Source organism: Otolemur garnettii, unplaced genomic scaffold (genome assembly GCF_000181295.1).
Source record: "Otolemur garnettii isolate 467f Iridium unplaced genomic scaffold, OtoGar3 scaffold00051, whole genome shotgun sequence".
In the NCBI taxonomy this organism is placed as follows: Eukaryota; Metazoa; Chordata; class Mammalia; order Primates; family Galagidae; genus Otolemur; species Otolemur garnettii.
The window spans coordinates 10599916-10600874 of NW_003852446.1; positions in this window are offsets into that span (position 1 = coordinate 10599916).

Sequence of the window (959 nt, forward strand, 5' to 3'; positions counted from 1 at the left end):
GTGAAGCAGAAAGACTGTGCCACCAGAGGGTATTGGTGGAATTTTTCACTTGGACCTGGCAGCGGGCTAAATGATGCCCTCAAAGATACCAGGTCCTAGTTCCTGGAACTTACTGGAAAAAGGATCTTTGCAGATGGGATGATGTTAAGAATCTTAAGATGGCTCGGAGCCTGTAGCACAGCGGTTACCGTTGTCAGCCACAGACACTGAGGCTGGTGGGTTGGAACCTGGCCCAGGCCAGCTAAGCAACAATGACCACAGCAACAAAAAATAGCCAGGCATGGTGGGTGCTTGTAGTCCCAGGTACTTGGGAAGCTGAAGCAAGAGAATGGCTTAAGCCCAAGAGTTTGAGGTTGTTGTGAGCTGTGACGCCACAGCACTCTACCATAGTGAGACTATGTTTCAAAAAAAAAAAATGTTAAATTGAAAAGATAATCCTGGACTATCTGGGTGGTTCTAAAATGCTATCCCAAGTATCTTCATAAGAGAAGGATTGAGGAAGATTGCACATGCATGCATGCACGTACGTATGCACGGTACAAATGCGCACACGTTTGCGCGATACGAGCGTGCCCACGCATGCGTGGTATGAGTGTGCGCACGCATGCGCTGTACGAGTGTGCACATGTGTATAATAAGAAAACAATGTGCAGACAGAAGCAGAGATTTGGAGGGACATAGCTATAAGCCGAGGAATGCTGGCAGACGCTAGAACCTAAAAGCGGCAAGGAACAGACTCTTCCCTAAAGTCCCTGGAGGGGTTGTGGTGCTGTTGACACCTTGATTTTAGCATGATGCTAGTTAGTGTCAGACTAGCCTTCAGAACTATGAGTAAACAAGTAGATTTCCTTTTTTTTCAGTTTTTGGCCGGGGCCAGGTTTGAACCCACCACCTCTGGTATATGGGGCTGGCGCCCTACTCCTTTGAGCCACAGGTGCCGCCCGGATTTCCTTTTTTTT